This window comes from Styela clava, chromosome 7 (genome assembly GCF_964204865.1).
Source record: "Styela clava chromosome 7, kaStyClav1.hap1.2, whole genome shotgun sequence".
NCBI lineage: Eukaryota > Metazoa > Chordata > Ascidiacea > Stolidobranchia > Styelidae > Styela > Styela clava.
In genome coordinates this window covers 1,921,583-1,933,578 of record NC_135256.1, presented here as the reverse complement: position 1 = coordinate 1,933,578, position 11,996 = coordinate 1,921,583, and the positions used below count along the sequence as shown (strand labels likewise).

The following is an 11,996-nucleotide window of genomic DNA, read 5'->3' as shown; positions in this document are numbered from 1 at the left end:
GGGATATTAAAAAGTGCGATTGCAAGACGAAAGCCCATATATGATGACGTCATTCAATCAAGATAATGATATCGTCCAAGTATTCCGATCCCCAGTACGAAATGTTTTAATAGAGGATTTTCTCGCTTGTCAATAGTCTCCATTTTATGTGCGTAGTGTAAAGAAGATTTTAAAACAAAAAAGCCTATGCCTTGCTTTCGTTAAAAACCTGAAACACTTTATATAATTTGTGTCTTATTTGAAGTACACCGGCCCAAACAAAAGAGGCAGAGTAAATATAAACCTACTGATCATGGTTACACGCACATACAGCCTTACCCCAGTTCACTGTCTATACGGCAACCCAAATATTCCTCATGGCCTATGGTGAAAAAATCAAATTTAAAATTACTTCTGGTACTGTATCGTTTTTGACGTTACGTGACTGAATAAATTACGGGTTATGTTGTGCGCAGCGTTCGTTCGTGAATAGGAATGATAATTAAAACTATCACAATGCTAGATGACGCACTTTTTACGTTGGAATTTAGAATCAAAGGTGTTGTTCCGCCTTGATTTTACTCTACTCTCGATACCGCACTCGCTAACGTAACGGGTTGAACTGAAATAATTCATTGCGCGACGATGTCCTAATACAGAAATTTGACGTCATAATACAAATGTCACATAATAATACCCTTCGAAAACAATGTCCAAGTTAAACATAGCGTGATATATCCCCCGCACCACGTTAAGGCTATCAACAACAAAGTTTAATATGGCAATTGGAGAAAAAATGATATATATTTTATTTATATTGGTCTCTCTTATAACTTTTTTTTCTCTAAAAGAATTTTCGATTGATTTTAGGGCCCTGTTTTCGTTTTATTTTTAAAATAATATTGGAATCTCTGAAACGGTGCTTTTTCCCGTTCATCGAACACAATGAAATGAAAAGTTATCGTTCCGTCATGCAAGGCTCATATGCATCAGGGGTATCGCAAGAGCGAGGCCTATGGCGGTAGGGGGTCGGAGTTTGACATGTTTTATTCCAGATTATAAATCATATTTTTGAAGTTGAAATTATGAATTCTCAGAAATCGGAATTTCAGACTTCAATCAATGATGAGAAAAAGCAAAATTTTGAATTAAAACATCCTCGCCAAGTTTTAAAATAAGATATTAGTAAATATCCAGTTTGGGTTAGCGCGAGGAATGATTTGAAAATTTAAATTTCTAGCGCAACATGCATTACTAACCCTAATTAAGATATAAAAGTTTTTACAGGTGCGATGGCAAGTGCGTTCTCGAGGTTTAACACAATGTGCCAACTATCATGCTCAATATGTAAGTGTAATTCAAAATAAGCGACCAGAATCTGGAAACCTAAAACTAACAAGACACTCTCGCCCAAAGTATCTCAACTCAAGATCATTGAACTATTTTACAATATGTTCTATAACTATCATCCATCCACTCGCTTTGACAAAACTTTCTAACTGAGGCTAAGACATCCACACCCATGGATTAATAAGACTAATTATTCGCATATTTCTTATGACGACATAGTAGGTGTTGAAATGCTCTATTACGAAACAATAAAACTCATTATGAAATCGTATTCGCGCTTCAATGTCCTTCATTCGACCTTCAAAGGTTTTACCGCTTGTCATCAAGTTCATTCATCACCTCAATGACCTTCGCATTATATTTCTCACTTTTTCAACAATATAAAGGCTTGCCTAGAAAATAAATGTCTTGCATAACTATGCCTCATTCAAAGTGTAATAAAATTTGTAATTCGAATATTCAGTGCAATCTACATTCCTAACCCGAACTCAGTAACTTGATAATCACTAATTTTCTTATTTTAAGCGTTGTCGGAGTTGTTTTATGTCGGGGACTTTGTAGAAAAGATTCCAAAGTTGTTAGAAGAGTGGTCGCCAAGCTTATTCCTTGCATTTTTACTTTTGCCTGTTTTGAAATTTTCCATTACCTCTACAGGTTACAGGTATGTATAATACTCTTTTTATTTTTTGGCAAAAACAAGTAAATTACTCTCCGGTTAGGACATCATGCCAAAACGTGAGGATTCTTGTCTTTTCGCAAAATGGCAACTCTTTACTTGTGAGTAAGTCTATGAATAACGACCCACGCTTATTAGGACCTGTACACAATAATTAAGCATCGTTTTATCTATGGCCGACGATAACGCTCAGTTTAAACACCTCGGTCGTTCTTGCTTACTCACTTATCAGGCAGAAAAGGACGAATTTACCTGACTTTATGATTGCTTAAATTAACCTGAGCTTTCCCCAAACGAATTAAGAACTGGCCGCCATCTTGAAGGTTTTCGAATGAATGGTTTTTTGTTCGGATTTGGAGACCAGTATGTTCCCCAGCTTTTCAATTTAGGTTGGGGGGGGGGGGGGGCTTCACAATCTAGGGGGTGGTAGCTATTTTGCTGTTAGCGAATTATTTGTAACGTATAATAATGTATTATGCATTTGACTGACAACACTCACTATACAACACTTTCTGGATATTCAAATAACATTATATTAAAGTTAAGAAGTGTAGTGTCACATCTTAAAATTAGGGAAAGAGTTTGAAATTTTTGGGGTTGGGAATTCACTGCAAAACACTATATCAAGTCCATGCATCTAAAACTAATACTTGCTTAATTACTCCCATACCCAACTTGTAGCGGCAACCAGACGATAGGCCCCGGGTCACCTTGTGATTAAGTCGTCCTATCCTTCCCGGGATAAATACAAAATCTGAATCTTTCTATCTTAATATAATACGATGCCTCAACTAAAATCGCTTGTTACTACTTAAATTGCTGTCACCGCGCGCATACCAGTCATATCACAAAGCGTTCGCGGACTCATTAACACTGTTAAAAATAGTCCTTAAAATTTACCAAAATTTTCTGAATGGAATGATCACAGCGGCCTAAGTTTAAAGGTGTTATACTTATGTTTTTTATGTTGCCGTCCCAGTTAATAAATGATCCCACTCCCACCACGACATTCAAAGTGTAATAAAATTGTTATCTATGCCAAAGAAGAAGTACTTCCGGATCTTTTGTACAAAGGCCACTAATGCAAATATATTGTTTTAGAAGAACGCCCCAGCCAAGTTTAAAAATAACAAACCGGTGATTATCCAGTTAAGGGTAGAAATGATTCAAAAAATTGAGATTCTATAAAAATAGTAACTACTTATTAATTAAAAAGTACGAAGAGTGAATCCGAGCATACGCGCCATATGCAAAAATTTTAGACCTCTTAACGTGTTTGGAAGTTATCGAATGAACTATTGTTGTGGTTGACCGCGATGAATTTTGGTCGTATCGCCATCTCCTAGTTCATAACGAAACAATTGCGTTGTGCATTATTTGTTATTGAGTGCGCTACTGCAATTAGAGTTGGCGAAAATGTAAATTCTCACTGTATATATAAAAGATGCATATATAGGTGTTTCTAATTGCCAAGTCGGACCGTATCAGCTAATGGGTCCTGCCGGAGGCCGGAAAAATAGGATTTTCAAGAGTCTTTAGTGTCTAAAAACGTTTCAAGCTACGAAAAATTGCTTTGTATGTTACAGAAAAATACGCTACGCCTCAGCATGTGCGACATGTGAAGCAGTTTTTGTGAAAAACAAAATGTATCAAGAAGATTGGTAACCGCCGACAATCGCACCCACGTAAAATTACAAGCAAACCATCCAAAATTCAAGAAAATAATAGTAAATTACTCAGCTAAGCAAATCAAAACAATACATTTGCAAACTGTCGTCTACAATCTTGCAATCGCGTGTGACGTAATAATCATGAGCAACAGCTGCTCGTTCCATCGACGACAGAACAGTTCGAATAATTTATCGTAGGGCCGAACATGAACATGCAAACAACTTGACTGAAATCGAATAAGAACTACGCAACGAATAATTACAAAGCACTAGACAAACATACGTGACTAAAAGTCAGGAGGGTTGCCAAAACTTCAATCGGTTTTTAAAAGATGCCGACACGGGGGGTATTAGAATAGGATCTTTTATACAAAGTCACGCAAAAAACACCTTACTAGATAATGACCAATTCCTTGTTTTAAAACGTAGCGGAGGTGTTTTTCTCCAATCCCGCATTAGAGGTGGGGGCTTTACACGATCCCTAGAGTATTGTGTATTAAACTGCAGATTTATTCTCCCCGTCTACTTTCTACTTCGGATCCGTATGTGGCCAATGCGTGAGCGATATATTAAATGATAAATAGCATCCATACTTGCTATTTCGTGAAAAGAGAATATGTTATTCTTATTGAGATATGAACTATGAAACATAAAAGTACGATATGGGCGATCTCAATTTGTGACATGCAATTTTATTGCCCATCTATTCTTTATAAGAGCGGTTCCCTAACGGCACCAGGCAAGTCGGAATCCGCAATGCGAGGCGCAAAACTTTTTACTACAAGAAACCCTCCCGTTCTTCTTAGTTTCATTGCTTGGTCGGGTTATTTCACAGGGTGTCTTCGCTTCGTTGCGCATGAATTGTTTGAAAATAGGGGAATTTAGAATCTACCAATCAAAAAAACATTATACATTCAACTGAGAAGTAAACAGCGGGGCCATGAGTGCTTAAAGATTGCATAATGGGGCCACGAGCCAAGAGCCCAAAGTGAGAGAGAGAGAGAGAGTTTATTTCAGCCCAATTCAATCTTGTCAAACCGAGAAAACAATAGATACATACATATATAAATACCAAATAAACAGATGTTTCCGGTACATACTGGGAGGCAACGATACGACCTTTAGGGGTCATTAGAGTCAGTTGCCAATTCAATCAAATAAGCATTGAAATAACAGGTTCGGCGTCAATATATCAGTATCTCTCATGTTTATTTACTATATACAATATTTACATGCCTTCACTATTTTCACTTATGAAAGCGTTTTTTTGGTGCTCCCGAAGTATGCGAACCAAGATGGCGGACATCGGAACGTAACATGGGTAACAGGTTAGGGTTAGGCGACAATTTTTTCCAATTTTCCTTATTTTAGTCCTATTATCAGTTCGAAGACTAGCCAAGAGCCTCCCGTAGTATTTATACCTAAAATTATGGCCTAACCCTAACCTAGTACACATATTACATTCCGATGTCCGCCATCTTGGTTCGCATACTTCGGGAGCCCCGTTTTTTTTAAATTACGGAATTTTTCACCTATTGAAATTGTATTGCTGAAAAATAAAAATGATCGGGACGAAATAGGTGGAAGCGCTGGACAAGATACCAAAGGTTGTAAAGGTACGCGTTAGCAACACGTGCATATTCAATCTTTTATCGTGCATATTCAATCTTTTAACACTTTCGATGCCAAGATCAGTTTTTTCAATTTTACCGTTCCGTGCCAAGGTGAAAACGAGAGAGTTCTCTCCTATTCATTCTCTCTTGTATTTAGTTTTTGATTCATCGGGAAAGGGGCGAACCCAGCGGTGTCATCAGTTATCGTTCATTCCGACACTTCAGTCGTAGGTGAAAGAACTCACCTACACACGCGTATCTTGTCGGAATTGCTCTCTCATGCTATTATAACATAAGTTGATGATAACTTGTCTTGATCTCTCATTGCGATAAAGATTCAATTCGAACATTTTATTCAGCAATCAGAATCATTTTATTATACGAAAATATCAAATTTGAACAAAGAAAACAAAATCGTTTACTAGCATAAAAATATATCCTTCATTCGCTATATATTCCAATAACATTAATAATGGCCAATTATTGTCACTCACAATGATAACATATTGCAAAATAAACAAAGTAGTCACATTGCATATTCATACAACTGTAACTGTAGCAAAGTTAAAATCCAGGTGCGTTGGCGCCAATCGGACTCCGCACATATTTTTTATATTTCTATTTGCGATTCATCGGCCAAGCTAGATATGTTGATAGTTTAGTGCATGGTAGACGCTAACTTCACCAAACCATAATTCGAATGAGGCAACATATTGACTACGTCTGTGATTCCATAACGTTTTTGACAAATTCCTCGATTGATGTAATATTTTATGCACCACCATACTGCACATTAATTTTTTATAATGAATTCCGATATGGAAGCTCGATAATAAATTTACTATGTTCGTATGTTTCAAGTACATATGTGTTACAGTTGTATGAATATGCAATGTGACTACTTTGTTTATTTTGCAATATGTTATCCTTGTGAGTGACAATAATTGGCCATTATTAATGTTATTGGAATATATAGCGAATGAAGGATATATTTTTATGCTAGTAAACGATTTTGTTTTCTTTGTTCGAATTTGATATTTTCGTATAATAAAATGATTCTGATTGCTGAATAAAATGTTCGAATTGAATCTTTATCGCAATGAGAGATCAAGACAAGTTATCTCCAACTTATGTTATAATAGCATGAGAGAGCAATTCCGACAAGATACGCATGTGTAGGTGAGTTCTTTCACCTACGACTGATGTGTCGGATAATACCGAAACATGCGTAATATATTTCAGGTGCGTTTGTATCTTAGTATTGCTCCTGACTTTTCGTCGGCGCTTCCAGATTTGGTGGGTTCAGTCAGTAAACGATGAAATTCGAAGTCTTTACTTGCCTCGGCAAACATTTCATTCAATCTGGTATTTATAGCGAGCAAATACTTATTTGTGTGGATATTTGAACTAATATTGGCGTGCAAATGAAGTATTTCCAAATGCAATTTCAATATTCATTATACGCATCCGGTGTCTCTAAGTTGACATAATAAAAAGGTTTAAAGCTTCATCGAAATTCGTCAGTTGATCTGTCAAGAACACGTTTTTCCGAAATTGTCATCTCACGCAATTTGCTACGCAAGTCTTCTCGACTGCACGTAGTCCCGTCTTCGTGGCGCCAGACACGTGATCGCTATTGCGTAGCTACGTAATCAGTACGCCATGGCTGCTTATTGAACTTGTTCATCCGACACAAAGTCGTAGGATTGCATATTTTGCTATAATTATGGTTATACAATAGCTACGGAAGTAATTCAATATGAGCTGAAAGCATACGAGGGGCTCTGTGTTATTGGTAATATATTTCCCACTAAATTACTATATCATGGATCATATCTCACTGACAAGTAGAAAAATATATGTTCCGAATAATATCAATTTCTCACTTTATTATTTCAAAATGTAACATTTCACCTCTCAGGACGATAAAATTTGCTTTCGTTGCAGATGTCCGTCAATCCGTTACCCAAAAATGATAAAAAATTAAAAAAACGTTCAAAAATACCAACATTTTGAATCATTTCATCGTCCTGCCAATAAGACGACGATCATGCATATAAAAATATTCGAATTATTTCCCGGTTTAGTAATGTTTTTCTACATCTTCGTAACATGATTGATAATATTATCATCTCTCCTCACACCTTTCAATCATTTCACCGTAAAAAGTTGAAACCGTGTGTTGGCGTCAGTCGGTCTCGTACAAATTTTTGATGATAATTTGCGGCTAATATGTACCTCGGCCATGCTAAATAAGTTGATAATTTACTTCATGGCAGACCCTCCTTCCATCTTGGTATTTCTTGAATGACGCGATTGGCTGACGACGTCATTCTTTCCCCCCAACTTGACAACAAGAGAGAGAGAGAGATAAAAAAAAAGACGGCAAATACCTGAACTCGACCTTCTTCTATCTATTAAACTTTTTCCTTTTCGAATGACGTATATATACGTCATTTTGCATTGATGGCACGGAACGGTTGGCGCCAAATAACGTATATATACGTCCTTGGCATCGAAAGTGTTAATGAGACACTTCACATTCCGATTCTGTACTTCACATCTCAAGGGTTTGAAGAGTATGCATGCTGATTGCATTGAAGACTGTGTCGCCCGGCTAGCTCAGTCGGTAGAGCGTTGGACTCTTAATCCAACGGTCGTGGGTTCGAGCCCCACGTTGGGCGGTCTTCCATTTTAACCAAATCTACATGTGTAAAATACGCTGCACATTTTCCATATGTAAGATATCCCTCAGGCGCTGGCATCTTCATTTATAATCTTAACAGTAAAAGGGCTCTTTCTATCGGCGATTCCTGTGACACTTCCATGCCTAACGGCAAACTGCGGCCGAGCACCCCCTTTTTGAAATATATATACTCAAAATTTCTATGTTATCATATGTATATTTATCCCGGGGGAGAGGAAAATCGATAAGGCGGTTCAATCACCCAAAGTTTTAATTCAAGGGAATATTTTTTAAAGGGCCTTACTGGACTGATGCCGATGAGCGATCTTCTTTTCTAACCATATATTTGAGCAGTGTTCTTTTGTTCTTTATGCGCTTAGGAGTGTACTTGGTTTTTTGTAAATAATTTTAATATAGTTTGCCCTTTCTAACTCTCAAATTTATATTTGTGTGGAAAATTTTAAAATAAACTTCATCGTCTCACAAATGAGCCTTCATCGTCGTTTCGTGTTTTTCTTTTAATTATATTTATTTTGCCTGTTCACTGTTTATAATATTATTGTATACTACTTACGTATTCTTGTTTATCATTAATTAGGTTTGTTGTTTTATTTTAATTTTTGACTCATTTTAAATATCGGTGTCGCAGACTCTTAAAGACTATCCAAGGTACTTCGCAACTTCTTGTCAATTGTGACAAAATCCGGTACTGTATGTGTGTTATAATTCGTGTTTTGAATTTGTGTTGTGATTTCTTGCACGATGAAATAAACTTATTGTATATTGTCTATTATCCTATCTGTAATAACAAGCCGAGTAGAGGACGGAAGCGCGAAAGCTTAGTAAAAACACGCTTGGAGCGGAGTAAATTCGGGCCCTGTTGAAGAACACTGACAGAAATTCAACAAAAGCACCGACTGTTGTGTCCCTGACATTGACTAATAAACCATACAAGAATCCAACTTGATAAAAACATCAGTTTAATGAAAACAAACAATAACACCGCTTAGCAAGCAAACTTAAAACAGCGTACCAATTCACTAATACCCCACCGGTTCTACAAAAACAATGCAATAGGAAACACTTGAAGCCAACTAGTGGAAACATAAAATACATGAAAACTCAATACACAACACCGACCTGCTATAACTTTGTGAATAAATCAAGAAAGAGGCTTCATCACACACACGGTTCCTCTAAGGTGCGCTATTGCGCACAGTGCCACCAGACCACTTGCGCAGTGGCATATCATTCTCGCGCGCTTGCAATATTACGTTTTCACAGCGTGGCTCCGACTCATTATTTTGCAATGTCCGTTCCATATTTCACGCGTAATTTGCTTGCCACTTTTCATTGTGATGTCACATACGCGCCTGTTACGAAACCGTTCATTGTGATGTCACACACGTGACTGTTACGTCCAAGTACCTTGATTTCTTTGGAATCATTTGGAACGTACTATTTTTAGTCGATTCTACAATGCCAGCGCTGGCCCTTGTCGCATTTCAAGAAGCTATTTGAGTTAAATGAGTACTTTGTTTGCATTCTTATTTATAATATTGTAATATTTCACATAGTTTGTAAATCATTTAGAACTCTGCTCGGCCTTAAAATATTCATGCGAATTAAAACAAACATTTGCTCAGTATAACATTTTCTTAGAGGTAACACTGATCCCAGAGTATACGTGGAGTCTAGATAGGCTCTGCACTCTCATCCTCAGCCCTGGGATGATACTCGATCGCCTTCCAAGTTTCTCATCGGTTCCACGCAAAATTTTACAGGCTTATTTTAAGAGTGGTTTCGCGAGTTGGCGCCTGTAAAATGGGGTATTTGTTTCAAACCATCATTATGATTCATCGCATAAAATACAACTCTAATTTTAAAAATTATCTGTAAAGAATTTTAGCCTTGTCTATCACAGCTCTTTCTGCACTAATTTTTGATTACTGCATTCAAATTGAAACTCCTAAGAAGACAAAGTGATCATTATGTCATCTGATTTATATTCAAATTTCCGAAACACAACTGAAAACTTACGAATATAGTTCAAAAACGCGAAAACGAGGTAATGTTCACGATCACGCCTGTAAATTTGTCTGAGTGAGAAAAGTGTCTGAGCGGATGCGAATAGGGAGCATTTTTACGTCACTTTTTGCATGTTGCTTATTGGCCAATGTCACGAAGTAAACAGGGAAGTCGATGCTTGGGGAAAGGTCCATTGATTTACAAATCCGGTTTAACCGCTTACCGCTTTCTTCGTTGACTCCGACACCTCTTTTAAGAACAATTTCTTATTTGCTTATACGTGCGAAGATCAACATTTCGTGATTTTCCACTTATTAGGCTGAGGGGGTTCTGCTTCATGGTTGTATATTTCACAGTTTCAGGAAGTACAGTAGTAAAATAGAGAATCGTGAGACATGAGATTCTTTTGTAAACGGTAAACAATTCAGGTTTTTGTCGAGTTTAAGTTGTGTATATAGAGTGGTACGGTACGTCTGTGCATACGGTAGCCGCTAATCTAGCTAATGACGGCGGCAGACATGATGGCTGCTGACAGACCTATATCAGTACCGGGTTTCCCCGGAAATTAGACTGAGTCTTACTTTCTTTTGTACATTTTTTCACAAAAAATAATAGTAGAGCTTATTTTTGGGTATGTCTCTTTTTTCATTTATCAAAAACAAAATTACAAAGTCTGAAAGTAGAGAATTATGAGTTTTTCGAATAACTTTTATACAAAATATGAAACGAATATCCATTTACTTGTAAAAAACATTTTTTATTTCCGTGCTTTTTCATTTCCGCGATATCGGCCAGGTGTTAATATTAATGGAAGGCTTATATTAAAATCATTTTTTGAAAGTCAGGCTAGGGTAAAATTTTTTCAGACTTGATCTTATTTTTGGGGAAACACTAGTCTATGTACAGGGTACAGAAAAGAGACTACCGGTATGGTCATGTTAGCTCTTGAATTTTGAATAAGTTGCCGTCTGCGACGTTAAGATGTCTGGTGATGGTATGAAACTGTCTATAAACTACGGTAGTAAGTGTCTAGGACTGAAGGACCAGGACTGATTTCAAGCAATAAACAAAGCCCGATCATTTCTATATATGGCAAGTTTGGGGTCACGTGTAGTTTCGTACCTAATGTACTTCTAGTGGGCGTAGCATAACAATTTTCTGATATGTCAATCCTAACCCTCATCTGACTACGCCGTCCAAAAATTACGTCACTACGACATCACAAATACATCATAGAGCTTGCCAAATATACGGCCCGAAATGGCATCTGCGCCGACGATAAAGAACTGACTAACGCCATCGATCATCGCATCGATCGTCGCGACGAGAAAACAAGAGAAATAGCTGTTTGATTTCGGCTGCTCATCTGCACGTCTTGAATCTTGGAAGACACTTTGTATATAAAGGGCTCTATTACGTCACTGTGACGTTGTAGTGACGTAATTTTTGAATGGTCAAGTCAGGTGGTGGTTAGGATTGACATGTAAAAAAATTGGTATTCTACGCCCACTAGAAGTATGTTAGGTACGAAACTACATGAGACCCCAAGTTTGTGTGGTCTTGGAAGTAAATGCTGAAACTACTTAAATCACACCAAACGAAAGTGTCATGTGAAATATTCACGAAATTAAAAAAAAAAGTCTTGTCTGGTGTGAAATGAAATTCTTGGCAGATGCCTTTAGCAAAGTCACTCAATATTCCACTAAGCACGTAATGCCAATAGGTTTTATTAGCTTCTTCACAAGTATTTAAAAAATTTTTTTTAATTTTGGCTATATTTTACTTTTTTTTGGCGTTATTTAAGCACTTACGAAGTGTACTTCGCTAGGGCTAGATCTAGTTTGTGTGTGTCACATACACTAGTGTATATATGTGAGCCGAGACACATGTTTTTCTATGTGCCACAGTCTTATCCCAATCTTCAGTGTGTTTGTTGTTATGTTTAACCTTAGAAATCAAATAGACTCGATCAATTATTACATAACTTTTTTGTA

The 11,996-nt window shown here is 37.0% G+C and overlaps 1 non-coding gene across 1 annotated transcript; it reads left to right on the top strand.

The window, feature by feature from the left end:
* Nucleotides 1-7,899: 7,899 nt before the first annotated feature.
* Nucleotides 7,900-7,972, top strand: Trnak-cuu (transfer RNA lysine (anticodon CUU)). The gene has a single exon. It is a non-coding gene; the product is annotated as a tRNA-Lys (tRNA).
* Nucleotides 7,973-11,996: the final 4,024 nt, after the last annotated feature.